The sequence below is a fragment of the Mustela nigripes genome, chromosome 6, assembly GCF_022355385.1.
Source record: "Mustela nigripes isolate SB6536 chromosome 6, MUSNIG.SB6536, whole genome shotgun sequence".
Taxonomy (NCBI): domain Eukaryota; kingdom Metazoa; phylum Chordata; class Mammalia; order Carnivora; family Mustelidae; genus Mustela; species Mustela nigripes.
The window spans coordinates 33813127-33839621 of NC_081562.1; the positions used below are offsets into that span (position 1 = coordinate 33813127).

At 33.9% G+C, this 26495-nt stretch overlaps 1 protein-coding gene and 1 non-coding gene across 2 annotated transcripts in view; one reads left to right on the forward strand and one right to left on the reverse strand.

Annotated features, from left to right (window-relative positions):
• The window catches only part of LRRIQ1 (leucine rich repeats and IQ motif containing 1), a 198602-nt gene that overhangs the window by 32194 nt on the left and 139913 nt on the right, over positions 1-26495 (reverse strand). The window lies entirely within an intron of this gene.
• Positions 4079-4184, forward strand: LOC132021019 (U6 spliceosomal RNA). Its single transcript, XR_009405203.1, has one exon. It is a non-coding gene; the product is annotated as a U6 spliceosomal RNA (small nuclear RNA).

The window sequence follows — 26495 nt, forward strand, 5'->3', positions numbered from 1 at the left end:
TCACTGCACCTTTAGAATTTAAGTTTGGCTTTTGAATTAAAAATATCTAGAAGAAACTGTTATTTGCTAACTAAGTTATTTAAGTACATGTAATATAAGTACTGGTATATTTGATTTTGTATATATACACATGTATCTTATATATACATACTTAAATGTGTGTGTGTGTGCGTGTCTTATTTTGTGCTTTCTATTTGCCTGAATACACTGTATTCTTTTCTTTCTTTCCTTTTTTTTTTTTTTTTTTTTTTTGAGAGGGAGAGACGTGGGGGAGGGGTGGAAAGAGAGGGAGAGAGAATCTTAAACAACTGTCAGGGTCTTAAGGGTCAAGACCCAGAGATCATGACCTCGACCAAAATCAAGATTCAGACACTTTACCAACTGAGTGACCCAGGCACCCCTGGATACACTATATTCTTTCCCTTTACTTTCTTGGCTTCATTTTGGATTCAGTGCTTCTTTTATTTTATTGTTCTGTTTTGTTTTTTTCTTACTAGTGTGAAAATAACATTGTTGATATATATTCATTTTAATTTTTCTTCTGGAAATCATAATACACACGGTTAACATAATCTAAAATTAACCATTTTTTCCCTTCTGCTAGGGAATACAAGAATCATAGAATATTTTAACTCAATTTCACTCCATTTTGATTTATATGTAAATTTTCTCTGATTTGACTTGTGACATTTAATTCCACAAGATGTGATTATTGCTATTCGTATTGTCAACTTATATTTGATTTTACCAACATATTTCCTATTTCTTATTTTTTTCTTTCTTCTTGCCACATGGATATTTCATCTGGGATTTTCTTGAGAAAAGGACTGTGCCTTTAAATAAGTTTGTTTAATAACTGCCTACTAGTAGCAAACTCAGTTTTTGTTAATATGAAAATGTCTATGGTGAGGTCAGCTGGGAAGATGGCAGAGTAGGAGGACCCTAAGCTCACCTCCTATCATGGATACAAGTAGATAACAATCATAATCAGCATAAATAATCTGGAAAATGACCCAAAGACTGGTAGAACAAACTCCAAAACTAAAGGAAGAGTGAAGACAGTGAGAATGAAACTGACTGTGGATGTCCTCATTTGAAAGGAAGCTGGTGGCACAGAGAAGGGTAGAAAACAGACTCTTGCACCAGGGAGCCCACAACACAAGGAAGACCAATCTCCGTAATTTTGCCTTTGAAAGTGAAAGGGGCTGAAATTTTGAGGGTTCCTAAAACCAGTGGGACGTAAATCTTGGAATTTTAAAAATCACTGGGCTTGGCTCTGGGAAAGTACAGATAGCCTTAGAAAGGGGAGTCCCCACACTTAAAAAGATAGCATGACAAACAGTCCATGCAGTTACAGTGTAGACCCAGCGTTTGAGAAACACCAGGGGTAGATGGGAGGGAAAGTGATTTGCTCATCTTAAGGTGTGGCCCAGAAAGACAGGGACCATGGGGACACCTCTCCAGGAAAAAAGGAGCTGGCAGGTGCCATTTCCCTCCCCTCTCCTCCAGCATAAACAACAGTCACCTGTGGAAATCAGCATGGTGCTAACACTCAGTACATACCTTATTTGCACCAGGCATTGACCCCTGTGCTTAAGTGGATCAGCCCTTCCCAGTCATGCTCCCTTCAGCCCCAGTGCTATGGGTCCCATCTTAAGAAGACCAGTGCAAACCCTATTAACCATTTATCCTTACCCACATGTTGTGCAGGACCTCGTTTCCAAAGATGGCAGGGGTAGATCTTTCATAGACAGACCACCTCACACCCTGCTGGCCATAAGAGGCAAAAAGAGTCTCTATAGACCACTGACTTGAAGAAAAAAAGAGGCCAAACTCAACAGCAGAGCACATGCAACACAGAAAGGAAACACTCCATGCAACACCAGGCCCTGGGGAACAGGGAACACTGTACTACTACAGGGCACTATGGGACCTCTTCTTCATAAGGGTGTTATCAATAAGAACAAGAAAAATGGCTGACTTTCCTAACACATAGAAATAGAAAAAGAAAGTCAGACAAAATGAGGAGACACCTGCAGATTGAAAGTGAGGGGATAGAGAAATATTATCATGCAAATGGATGCCAAAATAAAGCCAGTGTAGCAATACCTATGTTGGACAAAATACATTTTAAATAAAGACTGTAATAAGAGACAAAGAACACTATATAATAATAAAGCGGACAATCCGAGAAGAGGATAAAACAAAGGTAAATATTTATGAACCCACCATGGGAGCACCCAGATACATAAAACAATTAGTAACATAAAAAATAATTGATAGTAACACAATAATACTAGGGGACTTCAACACCCCACTTATATTGATGGACAGATCATCCAAGTAGAAAATCAATAAGGAAACAATGGCTTTAATTGACACACTGGACCAGGTGGATTTGACAACTTAAATCAGTAAAACACATATTCTTTTCAAGTGCACAAGAAACATTCTCCAGAACAGGTCAAATATTGGGCCAAAAATAAGTTTCAACAAATTAAAAATATTGAAGTTGTACCATACATCCTTCCTGACCACAATGATATGAAACTAGAATTCAACCACAAGAAAAAATCTGGAAAGAGCACAAACACACCAAGGTTAAATAACATGCTACTAAACAATGAACGGGTCAACCAAGAAATCAAAGAAATAAAAAATTACATGAAAACAAATGAAAATGAGGACACAATGATCCAAAATCTTTGGGATGTAGCAAAAGTGGTTCTAAGTGGGAAGTTTATAGCAATACAGGCCTAACTCAAGAAGCAAGAAAAATCTCAAACAAGCTAACCTTACACCTAAAAGAACTAGAAAAAGAACACACAAAACTCAACCCAGCAAAAGGAAGGAAATAATCAAGATTAGAGCAGAAATAAATGATAGAGCAACTAAAACAAAACCAACCAAACAAACAAAAAAAACCAATACAACAGGTCAAGGAAACCAGGAGCTGGTTCTTTGAAAAGATCAATAAAATTGATAAACTTCTAGTGAGACTGATCAGAAAGAAAAAAGAGAGAGACGGAGAGAGAGAGAGGACCCAAATAATCAAAATTACCAATGAAAGATAAGAAATAGCAAACAAGACCACAGAAATACAACTGTATGCCAGCAAATTGGACAACCTAGAAGAAAGGGCTAAATTCCTAGAAACATATTCTCTACCAAAACTAAAGCAGGAAAATTACAAAATTTGAACAGCCCAATAACTAGCAATGAAATTAAATCAGTAATCAAAAAGTTCCCAACAAACAAAAATCCAGGACCATATGGCTTCACAGGAAAATTCTACCAAATATTTAAAGTAGTTAACACCCATTCTTCTCAAAATATTCCAAAAAATAGAAGAGAAAAAAAAAACCTCCAAATTCTGAGGCCTATATCAAATACCAAAACCAAATAAAGACACAACAACAACAACAAAAAGAGTACTATAGGCCGCTATATCTCATGAATATAGATGCAAAAACCCTTAACCAAATATTAGCAAACCAAATCCAATAATATGTTTAAAAAATTATACTCCACAATCAACTAGTATTTATTCCCAGGATGCAAGAATGGTTCAATATTCACAAATCAGTGTGATATGTCACATCAATAAAAGAAAGAATAAAAACCATATGATCACTTTGCTACTTTATCAGTTTACCAGGGACAGGGAAATTTATATTTAGTTTTAAATCTTATATGATGAGAATAGACATTAATCTTTGCAGTAAACACACCTCTTACTTAGGGTTTTCTAAATCCCACAGTTGGCAATTGCAGGATAAATTATATCTACAAAAAATCATTTGCTGAATAACAGCTAAACAAGGTGAAATATAGTCTCTTAAAGAATCCAGTTCTAAAAGCTTTTATTTATTAATTTGACAGAGAGAAATCACAAGTAGATGGAGAGGCAGCCAGAGAGAGAGAGAGAGATAGGGAAGCAGGCTCCCTGCTGAGCAGAGAGCCTGATGCGGGACTCGATCCCAGGACCCTGAGATCATGACCTGAGCCGAAGGCAGCGGCTTAACCCACTGAGCCACCCAGGCGCCCCAAGAATCCAGTTCTAAATGCTATGTAAATAGTGCTTGCTTCAGCAGCATATATATACCAAAATTGGAATGATATAGCGATTAGCATGGTTCCCACACAAGGATGACACTAAATTATTAAAAATTCACAAATTAATACTGATTTTTAAAAATTTTTTAATACTGATTTTAATAACAATCAAATATGATTTGATATAAACCACAGCCCCGCCATTTTGCCTTACTAATGGATGTGCCCTCCACCAAAAAAAATTATTTGGTAAAATAAAATTCTGTAAGCCAAGCATTTTTTTTCATTTTTATCAGTTTTTGGACAAAAATAAGGCATAAAGTCCTAAATCTTAAATTAATAAAATTTTGTTATATTATTATTTCAGAGTTCTCATCATTTCCTCCAAACTGTGTTTAATTATCTGTAGTTTCTAGCACTTCTAATTTCTCTGCCCCCACAGAGATTTATAAACCAACAGTTAGCAGACACCCTCTCGGTTAACTGCTAGCCTCTCCTTTCTGGGTCTTCCCCCTTCCCTCCATATGCACATTGTAAAGAGAATCCCAGTGGGCATGTTTACTAAAGAGTCACTGGGACTCTGGGACTCTGGATGGGAAGCATACTTGCCAAAAAAGTTATATAAGGTAACCCAATCTTCTGGAATGGGTAGAGTTGGAACCGGAATCAGAACTGATTCATTCTGTTGCTCTGATGGCTGGAGCATTGACATCTCTAAATCTGGAACTGTTGGGAATAGTATTTTTGACCCTGGGGCCTGGGAAGCAGAGAGTCAGTCAACAGTGAGAGGGAAGAGTAAAGCTGAGACAAGTGAGAAAGAAATCCTGAGGTATAGAAGGCTCTAACTCTCTTGCTTCCTTAAGTTCAGTTGCAGCGCTAATAACCCTCCCCCTATTTTTAATTAGGCTAGTTCAAAAAGGTACCATAATTGCAGCTCCAAAATTCCCAAGTTTGTATGATTAGGGAGCTGATGTATATAGCTCTGGCATCAGTTATCTATAATTTCTAGCACCTGAATTTCTGCTCCTTAAAAGTTAAGATTTAAATATAGTTATAGAGACCTGTAGTAGAGTAGTATAAAATTTTCATCCCTCAGATTACTGCTGATGTTATGAAGCTTCACTTAGATATGTTGACTATTTGTATAAAGAGATGAAATCTGTAACCCACCCAGTAACATTCTAGAGCCCTGACCATGTATCAGGCTTTCTCCTAAATATGTTAAATGCATTATCTCAGTTAATCTTCACAAACACTCAGTGAAGTAGGTACAGTTATAACCAGGGATGAGAAAAGGGAGGCACAGCAAGAGTTTGGTGACTTGCTCACAGGTAGTAATGCCGGGTCAGGCACTCAGACCTGGTAGTCTGACCAAGGCGTTTTGTTTTTTGGGTTTTTTTGGAACAGCAAATTTCTCCCATATATGTATTTAATTATTTTTAATTGAAGTATAGCTGACATATAATATTATATAAGTTTCTGATGCATAACATAGTAATTCAACAATTATATGTATTATAAAATGCTCACCATAATAAGTGAAGTTACCATCTGTCACCATAAAACTTCTTACAATCTTATTGACTATGCTCTATGCTGTACTTTACATCCTCATGACTTTTTAACTGTATAACTAGAAATTTGTACCTCTTAATAGCTTTAACCTATTCTATGTATTCCCCCTCTGGCAACCATCAGTTTGTTCTCTGTATTTATGAGTCTGTTTCTGTTTTATTTTGTTTATTTGTTTGTTCATTTGTTGTTTTTTTATATTCACACATAAATGAAATTACATAGTATTTGTCTTTCTCTAACTTATTTCACTTGGCATAATGCCTTTTCGGTCCACCCATATCATTACGAGTGGCAAGGCTTCATTGCTTTTTATGACTGAGTAATATTACATTGTATATGTATATACCACACTTTCTTTATACATTCATCTATCAGTGGACACTTGGGTTGCTTCTATATCTTGGCTATTATAAATAATGGTATAATAAACATTGGGGTACATATTTATGTAAAAAAACTCCATATGATCATTCCAATAGCTGCAGAAAAATATTAGACAAAGTACAACATCCATTCATGATAAAAATGCTTTGCAAAGTAGGTCTAGAGGGACTATATCTCAACATAATAAAAGCCTTATATTAAAAACCCACAGCCAATACCATACTCTATGGTGAAAAACTGAGAGCATTTCCTCTAAGGTCAGGAACAAGACAAGCATGCCCTCTTTAACAACTTTCATTCCTCATAGTACTGGTGATTCTAGCCACAGCAATTAGACAATATAAATAAATAAATGACATCCAAATTGGTAAGGAAGAAGGAAAACTCTCAGTATATACAGATGACATGATATTATATATAGGAAATCCTAAAGACTCCTCTAATAACTATTAGAACTGGTAAATGAAATTAGTAAAGTCGCAGGATACAAAATCAATGTGCAAAAATATGTTGCATTCCTATACACTAATAAGGAGTAGTAGAAAGTGAAATTAAGAAAACTAACCTATTTACAATAGCCCCCAAATAATAAAATATCTAGGAATAAATTTAACTAAAAAGGGAAAGATTTGTACTCTGAAAATTATAAGATACTGATGAAAGAAATTCAAGATGACTCAAAGAAATGGAAAGATATTCCACGCTCATGGATTGGAATAACAAATACTGTTAAAATGTCCATACTACCCAAAGCCATCTACACAATTATTGCAATCCCTTTAAAAACACTAATAGCATTTTCACAGGACTAGAAAAAACAATCCTAAAATCTGTATGGAGCCACAAAAGACCTCAAATAGCCAAACAATCTTGAAGTGAAACACAAAACTAGAGGTATTACAATTTCAGAATTGAAGTTATATTATAAAGCAGTACTAATTAAAACAGTAGAGTGCTGGCACAGAAATAGATCAATAGAACCAAGTAGAGAGCCCAAAAATAAGGCTACAGTTATATGGTCAATTAATCTTTGATAAAGGAGGAATTAATACACAATGTGAAAAAGACAGTCTCTTCAACAAATGATGTGGGGAATACTGAACTACAACATACAAAAGAATCAAACCAGACCACTTTCACTACACACAAAAATAAACTCAAAATGGAATAAAGGGTTAAATGAGAGACCTGAAACAATAAAAATCCTTAAAGAGAGCACAGGCAGTAATCTCTCTGACATCAGCCATAGCAATATTTTTTAGATAGGTTTCCTAAGTCAAGGGAAATAAAAGTAAAAATAAATTATTGGGACTACATCAAAAATAAAACGTTTCTGCACAGCAAACGAAACAACAAAACCAAAAAGCAACCTACTAAATGGAAGATGATATTTGCAAGTGACATATCTGATAAAGTGAAAGTATTCAAAATATATAAAGAAGTGATAAAACTCAACACCCCAAAACCAAATAATTCACTTAAAAATGCACAGGAGACATTAACTGACATTTCTCTGAAGAAGATATACAGATGGTCAACAAAAACATGAAATGATGTTCAACATTATTTATCATCAGGGATATACTAATCAAAACTACAATGCAATATCACTTTACACTTGTCAGAATGACTGAAATTAAAAAGACAAGAGACAAGAAGTGTTGAAGGAGGTGGAGAAAAAGGAACCTTTTTGTACTGTTGGTGGGAAAGCAAACTCGGGCAGCCACTATGGAAAACAGTATGGAGGTACTTCAAAAAATTAAAAATAGAACCACTATATGATCTAGGAATCACACTAGTGGGTATTTACCCTAAAAATACAAAAGCACTGAATCAAAGGAACACGTGAACACTTATGTTTATTGTAGCATTATTTATAATAGCCAAACTATGGAAGCATCCCAAGTGTCCACCAATAGATGAATGGAGAAAGAAATTATTGTATATACACACAATGGAACATTACTCAGCTATAGAAAAGAATAAAATCTTGCCATTTGCAACAACACAGATACAGACAGAGCGGATAATACTAAATGAAAGAATCCAGAGAAGACAGATACCACATGATCTCACTTATATATGTAATTTAAGAAACAAAAACAAATGAGCGAAGGGAAAAAAGAGAGAGAGAGACAAACCAAGAAACAGACTCTTAACTATAGAGAACAAACTGGTGGTTGCCAGAGGGGAGGTTTGTGGGACAGGGAGAGATGAGGGAAACAGGTGATGGGGACTAAAGGACATACTTATGATGAAAAATAAGTAAAAATATACAATCGTGATTGAAAACAACAACAAAAAAGTAAATAAACTTGTACCTCAAGAAAGAAAGAAAGATAGGAAGAAAGGAAGGAAGGAAGGAAGGAAGGAAGGAAGGAAGGAAGGAAGGAAGGAAGGAGGGAAGGAAATGTCTCTGTTTGCTCTTATTCTGGTGAATTTCAGTTTGATAGTAAATTTCATTCATACAACTTTCAGATCTTTGAAGATACCCTACTCTCTCTTAACTTCTCATGTTGGTTTTAAGACATTAGCTGTCAGTCTAACTGCAATTTCACTGCTAATGTGTGTCCTCTTTTTCTCAGTAAGATTTTTTGTTTTGCATTATGTAAAATTTTACACTGATAAGTAGCTCTGAATTTTTTTTCAAATTTATCCTGCTTATGGCTCAATTTCTTGAATGTGTCAATGATGTTTGTTATCCATTTCAGAAAAATTTTCAGTCATTATCTTACTGGATATGGCCATTGCCTCATTCTATCTTGCCTATATTCCAGAATTCTATTTAGGCATAATGAAACCTTTTCTAACTTTCTCTCTGTATTTTTATTTCCTAATTTTTTTCATATATTGGCTTCTCTGAACTAGATTCTAGATAATGTTTTCTCACATATTTTCAAGTCCATTATTTCTTCAGCTTTGTTTGATCTGCAAGTAAACCCATATTATAGATCCTAATTTCAATTATTTTATTTTTCATTTCTAAAATTTATATTGTTTTCTCAAATCTGCTCTCCTTTGCAGGTATTCCTGCAAGATAGCTTCTATTGCTTAAAGTAAGTATATTTATCTTATAATCAGTGTCTAATAAAACAAATATAAATTATTTGTACATTTTTTGTGATGTCTATTTTTCTATTGGTTTGACTCATAATGCCTTATTTTATTATAAATAAAGATATTTTTTCCAGAGATTATATGATTTCAATTTTATCAGCTATGTAGAGATACTATCAGGTTGCCATCATGTTACAATAAATTTACATGTAAGATTGTTCTTAAATTATATTATGAATTTATGTTTGTTTCAGAAAAAAATTTATCTATCCTTCTTTATTCCCCCGCATGGAAGTTTTTTGCCATTTGTTAGCCCTCTAATTCTTTCACTTTTTCTGTCCAAATTTATTCCTCTATTCCAATATCATAAAACTCATATAATGCTGTTTCATCCAAAAGCATTTCTGCACCTTAAGTTTTAACAATTCTTTATCTTTTGTTTTCTATGTACTCACTGTAAGTACAAGTCAAGGCATCACATACAACAAAAGGATTCTCAGTCTATATACAAGAAATATTAACCATAGTTGGCTTTTAGTGTATTTCACTAAGTTGGAAAAATAGATTATTAAAATACTGCTCATCTTTTTTGAATGATGCAAATTTAATATAGTTTGGTGTGGTGGAGAGAGAATTGAATTACAAATACAAATCACTCCAAATCTTAGTTTCATCAATTATAAAGTGGGACTAATACATGACTTGCCAATCTGTGAGGAAAACTTATGAAATTATTTATGTACTGTAAATAAGAAACTACTATCATTTTCTTGTTTCTGGTGGATACAAACCTTAGAAATGACAATTTTGGTTTTTGAGCCAAGGTTTGCATGATTTCAAGACTTTTTCCTCTCTCTGTAAAAGAATATTACATGTTTCCTGGGATAAAAAGTTTGTGCTAATTCACATAGCACCTCAGTTCTAAAATATTTTATGTTAGTGTTTTTTTCCATTTTATTTTATTTTATCTTATTTCTTTTCAGTGTTCCAGCATTCATTGTTTATGCACCACACCCAGTGCTCCATGCAATACGTGCCCTCCATAATACCCACCACCAGGCTCACCCAAACCCCCACCTTCTCCCCTCCAAAACCCTCAGTTTGTTTCTCAGAGTCCACAGTCTCTTAAGTTTTGTTTCCCCCTCCAATTTCCCCCAACTCACTCCTCCTCTCCATCTCCCCATCTCCTCTGTGTTATTCCTTATGCTCCACAAGTAAGTGAAACCATATGGTACTTGACTCTCTCTGCTTGACTTATTTCACTCAGCATAATCTCTTCCAGTCCCGTCCATGTTGATACAAAAGTTGGGTATTCACCCTTTCTGATGGAGACATAATACTCCGTTGTATATATGGACCATATCTCCTTTAACCATTCATGCGCTGAAGGGCATCTTGGTTCTTTCCACAGTTTGGTGACTGGCTATTGCTGTTATGAACACTGGGGTACAGATGGCCCTTCTTTTCACTACATCAGTATTATCTTTGGGGTAAATACCTACTAGTGCCATTGCAGGTCATAGAGTAGCTCTATTTTTAATTGTTTGAGGAATCTCCACACTGTTTTCTAAAGTGGCTGCACCAACTTGCATTCCCGCCAATAGTGTAAGAGGGTTCTCCTTTCTCCACATCCTCTCCAACACTTGTTTACTGTCTTGTTGATTTGGGCCATTCTAGCTGGTGTATCTCAATGTGGTTTTGATTTGAGTCTCCCTGATGGCTAATAATGATGAACATTTTTTCATGTGCCTGTTGTCCATTTGTATGTTTCTTTGGAGAAGTGTCTGTTCATGTCTTCTGCCCATTTTTTTGATGTGATTATCTGTTTTGTGTGTGTTGAGTTTGAGGAGTTCCTTATAGATCTTGGATATCAGCCCTTTGCCTGTAGTGTCATTTGAGAATAACTTCTCCCATTCCCTGTGTTGTCTCTTTGTTTTGTTGACTGTTTCCTTTGCTGTGCAGAAGCTTTTTGTCTAGATGAAGTTCCAAAAGTTCATTTTCACTTTTGTTTCCTTTGCCTTTGGAGACATATCTTGAAAGAAGTTGCTGTGGCCGATGTTGAGGAGATTACTGCCTATGTTCTCCTCTAGGATTTTGATAGATTCCTGCATCACATTGAGGTCTTTTATCCATTTCAAGTTTATCTTTGTGTATGGTGTTATTAGTGTTTTTAAAACTACTCTATAGTTGATAAGCAGTAAGTAGACACTCATGGTTACTGACAGCATTCCTCAACACAAATCAATCAAGAAGATGGGATAACATTTGCAATTCATTTCTTTCTTAAATTGCGAAATTAATGTTTTTCTACTTCAAGAACGCTGAGGGTTTAGCAATTTGATCACACTTTCAGGTAGAAGACTAGCCTGATACTGTTTTATGAATATTACCACACGATACAAGACTCCTGGGTCAGGGACAAAGGGCTTTATTATTCAAAGCATAGCAAGCAACCTGAGTATCAGCATATTTCTGGTGGTTCCCTTTGCTCCTTAATTTCCACAAGCGTGAAATGAAGGAAGTCCACGTAGATACTAAGCTCAAGGTAGGTTTGTGTCACAGCTGAACTGTCCTAAGTTTAGGGCTCAAGTATCTTATAATGGGTTAGAAATTAGCTGCTTTTGTACTGGTGAGAAAACATTACCTCTGTTCTATTGGACAGCAAGCAAATCAGCCATTTGCTTCAGAGTAGATATCAACTTAATCTCATAAGGCTGTTTAATGTATAAACATTTTTTATTAATTTTTTATAAACATATATTTTTATCCCCAGGGGTACAGGTCTGTGAATCACCAGGTTTACACACTTCGCAGCACTCACCAAAGCACATACCCTCCCCAATGTCCATAATCCCACCCCCTTCTCCCAAACCCCCTCCCCCCAGCAACCCTCAGTTTGTTTTGTGAGATTAAGAGTCACTTATGGTTTGTCTCCCTCCCAATCCCATCTTGTTTCATTTATTCTTCTCCTACCCACTTAAGCCCCCATGTTGCATCACCACTTCCTCATATCAGGGAGATCATATGATAGTTGTCTTTCTCTGCTTGACTTATTTCGCTAATGTATAAACATTTTTTAAAAGGTAGTTAGTGCCACACTTCCAGAACATTTAGAAATGCCAGAGAATTGTCTCATGACATTACCCCTGGTCAATTTTGAATGTGAAGCCAGTAACACCTCTCCTTTCCTTCTATTAGAATTCAGACTAAAGTAACCCTATAGAAATAGTTAATCTATCAAATATCTCTTCTTAATATCTATGATTGAGTATTCAATTTGTTAAATTTTACTCTTTATAAAAGTTTTCTTAATTTGAAAAACAAATAACTAAGCCAAACCACTTATACTTAAGTTTTAAAAGGAGAAAACAAAAAAGGGAAAGAAAAAAATCAACAAGTTCTACTATCTTCAGGTTAAAATATGCTGTTTTGTCTTTTTTTTGGAGGGGGGCAGCACAGAAACATAAGTAGCCAAAAATTATTTGAGTTTTTCAGTAAGCATAGATAAGAAGTATGCTTTTATCATAAATTTACTCATTCTCCAAGTATATAAAAAGCTATTATTCAGAAAGTATTTCCCATAATAAAGTAGAGCATTACAGAATTCTGTGAGGTTTTCTTTTTTTAACAACTCATACATAATTTTTATGGCAAGCATGCTTATTGTGCTTTTCCATAATTTAATATCTGAATAGGTTTAGTAGAAATTTATAAATTCCTCTGAGACAAAATATGGAAAACTTTATTTCAAAATTATTCCTTATTTTCCAAAAGCTATCCACAAGAGAAAAAGAAACTCTGTGTTTTCTATTACAGCTGGTATATTAAGAACATTTTAAAATGTCATTCATTTCCATATTCAGAAATATGACATTAAGAAGTATTTTGTGGGAAAATATGGCTTCCTGATAAAGAGAAGAAATACTGTGGCTGACTGTGGAGTCAGCCAGATATAGGTTCAAATTCACACTATTCTTATATAAGTTCAAAACCTTAGCTTCATTCTCTAAAATAAATAAATAAGGGGATAATTAAATTTTTCTTACAAGGATGTGTGAATATACAATGAAATACATAAATTCCCTAAAGAGTATTCTGGTTGTTCAACAAATAACATTCTATTCTCCTTTCTCCTGAAGCTGCTATCTCAAAATATGAAGACTGAATCTTAGACATTAATTCCTTGGGTACAGATATTTATTAGAGCTCCTTATCATATTGTCCAATTATGAACCTAAGGATAGGAAATTAGTCTTTATATATTTACTTAGTTGTATTCAAAGATAAATTCATAAATGAAAATGTATTTCTTAATAATGAGAAAACAATCACTTTATTTCAAATAAGAAAACTAAGATTCAGAAAAGTTAAGTGATTTACTCAGGATGCAACCGCTGGTTAGTGACAAATCAGGAACCTTCTTCTAAGTCTTATATTTGTGCCCTTTTCCTTGTATTGTGAATACCAAGGCAATTGGTGAGTTTTTGAGTTGTTTGAGACCATGGCTGAGTGTGTTCCACATTTATATAGGTCAAGAAGAGCCAGAAGACAGAAAGAATTTCTTAAGCAAGTTTATAACATTAGATGACAACCCAAAATAGGGGTGCCTGGATGGCGCAGTCAGTTAAGCTTTCAGCTCAGGTCATGAACTCAGAATCCTGAGATTGAGCCCCCAGTCCAGCTCGCCATTAGTGTGAGTCTGCTTAAGATTCTCTCACCCTCTCTCTTCTCCAACCCCTACTTTCTCTCTCTTTCACTTCCTCTCTCCATCTCTAAAAACAAACAAAAAAATTGAGTGTGCTATCTTTGAAAATTTTTAAAGATTTATTTATTTGAACAATAGGGAGCACACATGAGTTGCGGTGGGGCAGAGGGAGAAGACTTCCCTCAGAACAGGGAGCCTGACACAGGGCTGAATCTCAGGACCCTGGAATCTTGACCTGAACCTAATGGCAGCTTAACCAACTGAGCCACCCAGGCACCCCTTGTCTTTAGAATTTAATAGCTAATTGTATAGATCGTGCATAACAACAGTACACCATGTTCAACAATTTTTTCCTCAGTTCATCTAATTTTATGTTCTATCCACCTACTAAATTTACATCAATTTTAGTTAATTTTTATGATTTTATCATATTTCATCTAGAATTCCTACTCAGGTTTTTCAAAGCCTCCTAATTTTACCAATCTTTTGTTGATTCATTATGCTTTCAAATCCATTTTTAGTCATAGAAAGACCAAGTATTGTATGTATTTCATCAAATTAAAGATGGCTATTTTTATTTATTTCTATATCTGATAAATCTACTACCTGCCTGGATCAATGGACTAATTTTGTTGTTTTTGTTGTTGTTGTTGTTCATTTTCACTCTAGTAACTTGTATTACAAGGAGTTTAGTGATTTTGTTATTGTTTTAGTTTATGTTCTTTAAATCTATATTAATAAAAAGTTTTAGAGGTGTGAGTTTAAACTATCCCACTCAGAAAGATTTCTGACTGCTTCTGCCAGTTTCTGGAGGATACATATCCCTCACCCTGGAAAGATAACCCTGAAGCAATTACTTGCTACATCTATATATTTGTGTTTTCTTTCTTTTTATAATTTTTTATAACTTTTAACATTTTTATTTTATTTTTAATAATAATTATTTATATATAATTAAGATGTACAACCTGATGATTTAGTATACATGTATGAAGTGAAATGGTTACTAGAGACAATTAATGTATCATATCCTCACAGTTATCATTGTGTGTGTGTGTGATGAAAGCACCTGAAATCTACTCTCTCAGCAAATTTTCAGTATTCAATTCAGCATTATTATCTATAGTTATCATGGTATACATTAGATATCTAGACTTATTCATCCTTTGTCATTTCTGACTTCTGAGGAATTTTCTACCTTTTTGTCAGCTTACGCTTTATTTCAAAATACCTTTTGGAGAATTGATGCTACCCTAACTTCAAAACTTACTATAAAGCTACAATAACCAAGATAGTGTGGTATTGATAAAAGAACAGAAAAATAGATCAATGGAACAGAATAGACAGCCTCCAAACAGACCCCACACAATACAGCCAATGGAACAAAGGCAATACAATGGAGGAAAAAAAAGTATTTTTAACTATTTGGGCTAGAAAAATTGGACATCCATATGAATGAGGCGGGGAGTGGGGAGAGACAGAGACAGAGAATCGAAACACAGAACTTACACCTTCATAAAAGTTAACTCAAAATGGATCATAGACCTAAATGCAAAACACAAAATTTAAAAAATTCTAGGGAGTGACAGAGTAAAAAGTCTAGGTGATCTTGGGTTTGGTTTGGGTGATGACCGTTCACATACAAAATAATGCAGAAAATAAATAATTAAAAACTTCTGCTTTGTGAAAGACACTGTCAAAAGCATAAGAAGGCAAGCCACAGACTAGGAGAAGATACTTGCAAAAGACACGTCTAATAAAGAACTTTTATCTGAAATTTAAAAAAAAAAAAAAACTCCTAAAACTCAACAAGAAAACAACCTGATTTTAAATTGGGTATGAATTTATAACATTGAGATGTCACTATATTCCAATGAGAATTAAAAATAAGAAAAATCCTATTAAAATTTCAGAACATTGAGGGTGCCTGGGTGGCTCAGTGGGTTAAGCCGCTGCCTTCAGCTCAGGTCATGATCTCAGGGTCCTGGGATCGAGTCCCGCATCGGGCTCTCTGCTCAGCAGGGAGCCTGCTTCCTCCTCTCCTCTCTCTGCCTGCCTCTCTGCCTGCTTGTGATCTCTCTCTGTCAAATAAATAAATAAAATCATTAAAAAAAAAATTCAGAACATTGACAACATCAAATGCTGGTAAGAATGTGGAACAACAGAAGTCTTATTCGTTGCTTGACAAGAAGGGGAGGTGAATCACGAGAGACTCTGGACTCTGAAAAACAATCTGAGGGGTTTGAAGTGGCAGGGGGTGGGTGGGAGGTTGGGGTACCAGGTGGTGGGTATTATAGAGGGCACGGATTGTATGGAGCACTGGGTGTGGTGAAAAAATAATGAATACTGTTTTTCTGAAAATAAATAAATTGAAAAAAATTTTTTAAAAAAGAATGTAAAATGGTAGATACTTTGGAAGACAGTTTGGCAAAACTGTCTTTTTCTTACAAAACTAAAGAGGCTCCTACCATATGATTCAGCAATCACTCTCTCTGGCATTTATTCCAGAAGTTGAAAGCTTATGTCTAAAACCTGCACATGGCTGTTTACAGCAGTTTTACCGATAATTGCCAAAACTTGGAAGCAACCAAGATGACCTTTAGTAGGTGAATGGCATGTATTCTGTTTGTTTCCAACTATGTGACATTCTGGAACAGTTAAAAATTTTATAAAGTAAAAAGATCAGTAGTTGCCTAAGTTAAGGTGGAGGGAAAACAGGTGGAGCCCAGAGAACTTTTAGAGCCTTGGAACTATCCTGTAGGATACCATACTGATAGATACATGTAAAAATACAGATTTTGTTTCTACATTTCATGCTGCCTTTCTGAGGCTACATAGTATTGGAAAGACATACATTTACACTTCTCCATAACTTGAAATCATAAACCATATAATTGTGTCATTTTGCTTTTCAGTATTTTTCTTCATTCTTCAATTATGTCCTACTTTGTCTTTACTCATCTTCTATTTTTCACCCCACCTTTACTTCAACTGTCTCTATTCTCTTCTACATTTTTCTCAGTGCTCATATTATGGCACGAATACTGACAACATCTCTGGCAGCAGGGAAAGACGCTGAGGTACAGCTTATAAAGTTACTTCTTGAAAGGGTCATTCCTTTTAGAGAGCAAATGTCAGAACCATCAGGAGAGTGCTGATATTCAGTGTGCCTCCTCACTACTACTGAATCTAGACATTCGCTTTATCTTAGCTTCATTTGTAGGACCCAAGCTAACGATTCTTGAGTATGAGCTACTTCACTAACAGGAAGCATACACCGGCATTCTGTGTGAGGGAATACCTTTGAATTAGTTGTCTGTTTATCATTTACTGAGATTTTGCCTATTTTAACTTGATCTTTCAATCTCACAAATTTTGAGCCTGTGCTTGCTTGGTTTGGAGATTAGCCACCTTGTTCTGTCTCTATTTCTTAAGGCATCAGCTCCAAATAAGGTTTGCTATGCTGAGTCTCATTTCTCCATATATAAAATTGGGGGATGACAACAATTCCTTTGTCTTATTCTCAGGGTTGAAACGCATTTTTAAAAATGATGTATAATTGGTATGATAGTAACAATTTTTAAGCTTTATGCTATAGGCACTGATAATTAGAAAGGAGACTAGCTTTGAACTGGAGCAGAGTACTGGAGAGTCCCTAGTACACAGGCAATTAATCCTATTTTTGTTAAATATCATAAGCTTGGGAGAGGATTTCCAGGGAAGAAGCGAAAGCAGCAGTGGGGTGGGGTGGCATTAGTGAGAAGAGGCTCAAGGAAGTAGCTTTTTACCAATTGGTTAAGAATGTATTTCAGTATTTTAACAACTGCTTCATACTTGCATATGCCAGTCTTATTTTATGTCAGCTACTAAAATGCTCTCCAAATTTTAGAGCACTATATTACTTCATCATACGTATGATGCTTTGATCTTGATCTTGCTGGAAAATGACAATTAAAGATATTCACATCACGTGTCAGCCGACACCTGGCTGACAGCAACTTTTAAACTTCCATTTATTATGAGATGCATTCTAAGTTCAGAGACTTTAAAATGCAAAAAAAAAAAAAAAGATATGTTGGAATCAATCAAATGCTGAATCAATTATTAATATTTTTGTTAGAATACTCTATTCTATAACATGAAATGTAATTTTCCATAACAGTCAATATTGGATTATTAAATTGTCCTACCCAGAACAAGAATGATGTTACATGATTTTTGATTACTACTCTAATATAAACTTGTACATTTTATGTGAATTGCTTAATGCTTTTATTGTCTACTATTGCCAGGCATTATTCTAAGAGCTGAGGATCTAGTAGCAAACCAACAGTCTTGAACTTCAGCACACAGTATAAAGACATTTTAATTACAGTTATTAAATATATACTCCCACTGAGAACAAGTCAGTCAGTCTTAGGTTTAGCGGGAAGGGAATTAATCTTTGGTAAAAGCTAATCAGGTACATTTCTTTATAGTGTGATCTGAAAAGCCTTTTAGGCTTTTCAAATGCATCTCAGTGGCTGCTATGGGAAGTAGCCAAGAGATCAGACCCACTTCCTAAACTGGAGCAGATGTACTTTTAGCTGTTTTACACACTATATTGAATTTGGAGTAATATTTCATTTGAAGAAAGAGGTTTTCTGCTAAAATATAAAGTTTGAAAACCATTGATCTGGTGGACAAAGCACTAGTCTCAGCATGAAAATGTTTAAATTAAATTTCCAACTACACTGCCCATTTATAATTTGACTTCAAGTAACCAAACCACGTCTAAACACTTGACTGACAAACAAATGATTCCGAATGATTCTGATCCTAGCTTTCATTTAAACTGTGAAGAAAGCTATGCAAATTATTCTATTTGGGCTGCTGTGCATGGAACAGCCTTTATCCCATGCTGTTATTACAAGAATTCTGAAACTATCCTGTGTCTATTATGTGTAGGGATAACCATGTTTCTCTCTCCTTTGGGGGGCATATTAAAAAAATATATCACCATAATAGCAATGATAATATGTGCTGAGATTATGACATGCCCTTCACATTACATTAATTTTCATTTAATCCTTATAAAACTCTTGAGGGATGCTCCCCATTTTCAAAGTGATAAAAAGGAGGTTCCGAGAATTAAGTAGTTTGCCCATGGTGACAACGGTGAAACTATAACTTAAAGTCAGTGGTCTGTCTTTTCTAATCCTTATTCTCACCACACTATACCATGCTTTTTTGCTACATCAATTTTCTCTACCCTACCTATGGTTAGAGGAGGGAGATGGGGGATGAGAAGCAGTTTGTACTTCTCTGACCTGGGCAAAGGTATAGACATAAAATTAGAACAATAAACCTGCTTGAAAATAAATGAGCATTTGTTCTAAAAAACTAATACATCATATGGACTTCTTATTTGAAAAAATGTTTTTCATTTTGCATATTTCACTAGTTGTGAAACACCCCAATTAAAATACTCAGGTATATATACACAAAATAGTAGTTATATATCATGGGTGGATAGACAGCATAATGTAACTCAGAATAAACGGCTGACATGCAGGCAGATCAACCTTCCTGGCTAAGAACCAGGAGTTACGCTTGTTACATAGAACTCTCAAGAGTACCATGCAATCAGAGGTCACAATCGAGGCAACAGAAGCAATGTCACCATATCAGAGAATGGGCCAATTCAGATCTGCTCCTTGACAGTCACTGAGGTCAAGGCTTGCGGCAAATAATTGTATTAAACAGGAGTATTCCCTGCACACTTTTAGAATTGTCATCTGAACAAACAACTCCAGGTCATCTCTAGGTTAAATCTGAGTTCTTTTTCCTGGTACTTATAGTGTACTTTCTAGGCTTAATCCCTTAGTTTTTAAATTTACAACTGTAATTTTCTTTAGATCAAGTAAATCCTTAATATTCTTTTGTTTTCTGACCTTACTTAACAACAAACTTTCATTTAAATGCATGCATTTGTCATTTAATTCATTTTGTTATTTGCTCTCAAATGCAATTTTCAAATTTTAACTATAATAATAAATTTAAATTTCATATTGTTAATGTATAAAGTCCATTGCATTTAAATAACAAGGAAAATAGCCTCACATTCAAATTAAATAATTTCAAATTTTATCAGCTAATTACCATTTATCTATCATTGCATGTACCTGACACAAAAGCAAGTAAATTCAGAATAGGTAATTTTGGATAAAAGATGCAAAATTTACAAATAGTAATTAATATATAACCTAAGGTATATTTGTAAATAAGTAACTAAAACATGCATTTAAATCAAATATGATAAATAAAATATATATAGGATAGGGTTGCAGTCATGTTTATATGAGATACATGGTGTCCAATATTAGTTCATATTTTCCAGTAATTTAGAATTTATGAATTATTACTACTACATCCTAAGTAAAATCAAATCATAATTGCAAATTTACTTGATTTTTAATTTTAGTCGTTTCTAATTTAATAATGTTTAAAACATCTTAATCATGCTACCATTTTAGTTATTGCTTAATTTAAATAAAAGTGTTGAGAGAATATTACTATAAGTTTTACTTCTTTACATATTTCCCACAAATCATGCTTGAAAAATCATACATTCTTTGGATTTCTTTTGTTCACATAAATTCCAAGAAATAAGAAAATCAAGGGCTTGATGATTGGTTTTATTTTATATTAATTTATATTTCACTCTTGAAAATTCTTATATTTGATACTCAAATTATATTCACGCAGACACAACATCCACACAATTCCTACACATACACATACACACAATTCCTTGACATGGTTCCAAATAAAACATACAATAAAACAAATTATAAAACTGAAAGATTAAAACTGGCAATAGTCCAACATTCAACTGAATAAGTGAAACTCGCTTTTTTCATGGCTGTATGATTAGTATATTAACAATACAAAAGTGTGCTCCTTAAGGATAATGTGACATATCACATTCTAAAACAAGATCTGAGATAATAATTTTCTGTTTAATAAACCCTATAGCATTTAGTTGGTTAATTTTAATGATTCTTCAGAATGTGTGAGATCAAAACTTAAAAGTTATATTGTCTGATAAATTGTATGATCCCTGTGAGAAGTGTAAATCTCAGTTTAAATAGCTCAGACTGAGTGTCAGTTTCAGAGACTTTTCTCAATATTTTCTTGTTAGAAATGATATTTTTAAGTTTAGTTCTAATATATTTTTAATTCATAAGTTTATTAACTGTACATGGGGAAAAGTATCAAATGTATGTTAAACATTAAAACTGTTATTTTAAGGAAACACTTCTTGACCTCATTAAAATAATTAACGTTTCATAACATTATATTTTACATCCAACTTATGGAAAAGCAAAAAAAAAATTATCAAAACAAACTATAGTCAATTACATTTTCAGATCAGCAAAATGCACTTGTAAGAGTCTTCCTTCCCCTAATCCAATTGCCAAAGGCATTTTAGCAGCTCAGATAGGTGAATAGAAACATTCCTGCCATACTTTCTGAAATGTACTTAGTTTTTGTTGTTATTCTTTTATGATTTTCTCCTTTCTGTAGCTTTAAATCCTAATAAAAACAGAAGATTACATTCATATATACACATACACACAGACACACACACACACATACTCCACACATATACATCTAACTGGAGTTAATTTTTAATGTTACCCTTCTCAAACTATTCTGGTGAGGTATTGAAATAATATTATTTGTATTTTATTTACTTAATTACTTATTTTATAATCTGAACAACTTAAAGGAATAGAAAGTGAAATTATACTATAATCTTGTAGAAACGACTCATGATTTTCCATCCTAATGGGCAATAAAATCAATGGTTTTGGTAGTTTTAAATATGATGAGCAAATAGAAGGTAATATATTTCATTTTGATTCTTTCATATTCAAGATACCTAACTCCACTTTAAAAGGAAGAATTTTAGTTAAACTAAATGCTCCTTTAATTCTATGGCATTTGACTTGTTTCTAAAATTATCTGAGTTTCGCACTCTAAGACCTGGGTCACAACCTTATTTAGGGACAGGAAATAGTTATCAGGTCACTGAGTGGTCAAATGAAAAAGGATTTGAAATGCTTCAGCACTTAGGACCCTATTCACTGAAATGATTGACTCCTATGTTGTTTAAAGGTTGAAGTTTCTTTACTGGAGTTAGTTAGCTTATGCCTATATGATTACAACAATTTTAAGAAAAAAATCTACAGAGTATAAACAGAGAGATTATAAAAGCATAAGAGTGTACATGAACAGTCTTATACATCCACAAAAAAGGAATAGTCTTTAGGATATGCACAGATATTTTATTTAACAACTATCCTGAGTCCAGGGCTAATATAGCTCCTTGGCAGTAGGGTGCTATAAAATGGAGGGGGGTGGCAAAAGCAAAGGGAACATATATATATATATTATTTTTCTTCTAAAGCACATTTAAAGTTTGCCATCCAAGTTTGCAGCACATTTTACTATCATACAGGATAAAATTGTGTAATTACTCCTATGTAATAATGTTTAACCCAAGCCCATGACAGACTTTCTGTTTTTATATTCACCTGATATTATTTCAAATGAATGCAATCTACCTCTGATTATGGAAATAGACAAAATAGGAGGAGGTTGATACAAAATGAGTAAATATTGGATTTGAGTCATTTAGCATTAGATCAGTTTCCCTAGAGTCGATGATCATTACTGGAAATCAAAATTATCATTTTGCACAGTTTCCAAAGCCTTTAGTATTAGGGATTTTAGGCAAAGAGAAGCTTGTGGTTGGAAAAAACATCCATAAAAATGGATGAAAATTGGTAGAAGAGAATGAAGCCAAAGTATTGCTTGAAAAACCCACTTTCTAACGTTCAGAAGCCTAAGAATAGGACATTATGAAAATTGCACCAGATAAAGGTATTCCATATTTACATAACTTTTATATATGATCACTAAAACTAGAGAAGTCGATGTTTTCTTCCACAAATGTTAAAGGAAGCAATCCTATCACTGACAGACAGAAAGTTGGAAAATTAGGCACAGATTTTATTTTTAAGTTTTATTTTATAATAAGAAACCGGGCTATTAAAACTATGTAACCAAAGCTGGAGTGCGTGCACTGAAGGCCCCTGCAGTCTTTTACAACTTTTCAGAGGCCTCGGTTGTGAACTGGGTTTGCACTCTGCCAGCAGAGCAGCTCTGACCCATGGAGAGCACTCCTTCAGATCAACACTGCCTCAGGCCTTTCTGCTTTCTCCAAGAAGTCTTACATTTCAGGCATCAAGTTGAATTTCTTCTGGAGATGATTAACCCAAACCCATGACAGATTTTTTCCAAGATATCCAACCCCTTATGTTTATTTTATCCTGGCTCTTTTTTGGATGTACTGGACACAAGTAACTTACTCATTTTACATGTTAAAGGGCTGGTGGAGAGCCATTAATTCCCTTAAAAAATGAGAAAATACTTCAGTGCACTGGGCTCTATTGTGAGAACGCACATTAAATACATGATTTAAAATTTTAAGAAAGGTGTTTCTCCTCTACTGTAGAATTTTTAAAAGCATTTCATCACATCCCAAGATAGGGATCTTAGACTTTTCGGGAAATGCATTCTCGTGGTGTATTAAAAAACATAATGTTAGAAGGATCAGTTACTGTTTCCATAAGCCCGTTTGTAGGGGGTTTCAACTAACCTAAATCTTGGCACACACAAATTTAGTTAATAGTCAAATAAAAAGATATAAAAAGGGTCTATTCTCCTTCTTATATACCAACCCATCATTGTTTCTATTTCTACATTTTCTTATTATTATGGGTGAGATGAGTTGGAGGAAAATAATTCAGGTGTTTTTACATACTTCTCACAGGAAAATATTTTAAACTCAGAGGTGACTCGATTACATTTTTAGAGATGACTACTAGTATTTTTTTAAAGAGGAACATTTTTTCTTCTTTGAAGAAACAGTGCGAAAGAGTAAGATTTTTATAGATTTTTTTTTTTTTTGAGAACACATGCAACTCTCTTAGGACCTAAGTTTCCAAAGGCAATGGCATTTATGAACATTCAAGTTAAAATTAAAATATTTTAAACATTAAAATGTTCAAATGTATAAATTATTAACACATACACATAGCAATAGAAAAGCTTACTCAGTAATATATTTAAACATTTATTCTCCTAAAATTGATAGAAATATCAAAGAAAAAACACATAAAGTTAAATTTAAGGCATATAGTATCTGTTAAGACAAACAATTTTAGAAAAAATGTATAAATTCCAATTTAACATTGCATGCTAAAAATAAGAACTCATTTTATCAGACGGAAGTCTGTATATATGAACATGTACAAATATATGAGAATGGAAACAAGTACAACATGAAATTGGAAAGCTTCAAGTTACACACCAGCACAAACACAAATAATCCATTTAAACATAAACATCTCATTCATAAGTGGCAATTTTGAGAGATCTTTGAGAGAGTGGCAACTTTGAGCTTGATAAAAACTTTGAGTTTAGCATTTGGATGGTGATAAAATGTTGGCTCTACAGTAAACAAGTTTTAATTTCTTAAAATTAAGTGTAGATGTTATTTACCATAGTAATTCATCTAATTAATTTGTAAATAGTACTTGATATGATCTTTTTCTCCTTAAATAGGAAAATCTCATATAGAACTTAAGGTCATTGATACAAAGAATTACAGCGCAGCATATAGTTTAGAAAACTATGAGGAATAATTTACTTCTATGTAATATTGATAACACCTCAAATTTGTGAAAAATTATAAATCTTCGGATCACAACAATTACAGAAAATCAATTCATTGTTTCAGTTTAGCAATTCTGTTTGTTTCTTCTATTCTTCTTGAATAAAATTGCAAAATAAATTTTATCTTTATAAAGCTTATATAAATACCTGAATCAAAATATTTTATCTCCAAGTGGGGGATGAAAACTAAGTTAATTTTTATAATTAGATTTATTACTGGAATGTTGAAAGATATCAGTTTCTTCTTTAATTCATGCTTCAATAGGCTACCTAAGTTCAAGACCTTATACAGAGTGAAGAAAAGAAATGACAAGAGATAGCATATACTTTGGGGGTGGGAGGTTAATGCCAGAAGTGTGACTGATTGATTGATTGACATCACTTGAAAAATCTGGATTAAAGCTGCCTATCAAGTCTGTGCAGCTAAAGCTTAGAGTAAAATGAATCATTGACCAGAATCTGTACCTTGTCTGTTCACTCAAGTATATGTGTTTACCTTCACCTGGACAATCCCTGTCCACCTAAAAGTGATCAGCTAAGCAGAATAATACATTTCCCCTATACACATACCCCATATATTAAAGTATAATGCTTCAAAATGTATCATTACTATAATCAAATTCTAACTTTGTACAAATTTCATTGTAATGGCTACCGTTCCTGATAATAACAGCAGTTAAAATGTATTGCGCTTACTATACATTAGGTACTATTTCCAGCATTTTACATGTACTGATCAATTTGCTCAACTCTCAGTGATAAGCATTATTTAAATCCTTATGCCAATTTCATAAAGGAAAGAGACATAGAAAGGTTAAGTGGATGACAAAGTCATACCTCTGGCAAGGGGTGGAGTTGGGGTTTAAACCTAGATAGTCTGGCCCTACTCTCTTAACCATTAGGTTGAGTATCATTTTATAATTAAAATAATGATTTGTAAAAATCTTGCAGAAGGTAGTGAAGCTTTGGGAAAAACTCATGGGAACTCACAATTCTATTAAACTACTATAAAATCTTGATGGAAAATAGAATTATTTAGTTTTCTAGAAACATTAAAAACATACCTTGACTTTAATATATTACTCATCTCTATCCTTCCAGAAAATGTTAAAAAAAAAAAAACTATGAGCCTTAAAAATGAAGGGATACTGTTTATAATGATGAAATTTTTCAAGATCCAAAGCCTCACAGCTGGTGAAGCTTAAGTAGGAAATGATTAAATGAATTCCAAAGTTTGCTAAATAGACCCAAAGGGTGGCTGAGGCAGTGGGACCTAAAGCTTGAATGTGAACACTGAATGAGTTGTAAGTTTAAGTTGGGAACAGGCCAATATCTGACTTTGAGTAATAGCAATTGGCAGGAAGAGTGTTTCTGAGAATCCAAAGATATTTTTTTAAAGTCAGAACTGTTTATTAATTCAACAAATACTTACTGAGTGCCTAGTATAGTTGAATCTAATACTGCTGCTACATTTTGGGGATGGGAGGAAACAGAAATATGACTAAGACTGGATCCATGACCTTGGAAAGATTTATAGTCAGGGGAGGAAATAGATAAAAACATATAGTTATAGGACAGTATTAAAGAAACATAGGCAAAAGCCTACAGAAGGTGGCATTAGGAATGATGTGCGGATGAAATGACATTTATCTGAGTCATGAAGGATAAGAAGTCTGAAGCTGCAAAGGTGATTAAAAAAAAAACATCCAAGTTATATAGTAGAGATGCAGTACAGAAACAGCTCAATATGTTTAGAGAATATTTTAGGGAGTGTGGAGATGATACAAGGTAGTGCTGGCGAGGTAGGCTGGGACCTGTATATAAAGCGCATTGTATGCTTCAGATTTTGGAATTTGTTCTAGAGGAAACAGAAAGGCATTGTAAGATTTTAAACAGAGGTGTGCTCTAGCAGAATTGTAGTTTTGTGGGT